Source organism: Antrostomus carolinensis, unplaced genomic scaffold (assembly GCF_000700745.2).
Source record: "Antrostomus carolinensis isolate BGI_N321 unplaced genomic scaffold, ASM70074v2 scaffold44076, whole genome shotgun sequence".
Classification (NCBI taxonomy): domain Eukaryota; kingdom Metazoa; phylum Chordata; class Aves; order Caprimulgiformes; family Caprimulgidae; genus Antrostomus; species Antrostomus carolinensis.
Window position 1 is genome coordinate 391 of NW_010323370.1, and position 379 is coordinate 769.

A 379-nucleotide genomic window follows, 5' to 3' on the forward strand; every position below is an offset into this window, starting at 1 on the left:
CACCACCTAAATAATGAGTCCGAGCAGGGAGGTTCTGATCTTCCTTTCTAGGTCAAGCTGCTTTTACAACTCCAAGTGCACTGAGACCCATAAGCAGGTGCAGGGGGAGACGCTGGCACAGTGGGGACACCAACCTAAGGACAGCGAGGGAAGGGGCCCAGCCCTGCCCGTGCGTACACACTCCCTTCCTACATCAACATCCTGCATCAACGTGCTCCTCTCTGAGGAGAAAGCCACATCCATTATTCATTCTCCACTAAATCGGGGGAGAACAGCCAATCCCCGGCCCTCCGTGACGCTGTTATTTATTTATACCACATACCCTAAGATATATTAAGAATATTTAAATTTTAATACTGCAGAGTAAAGGGGGGGGGGG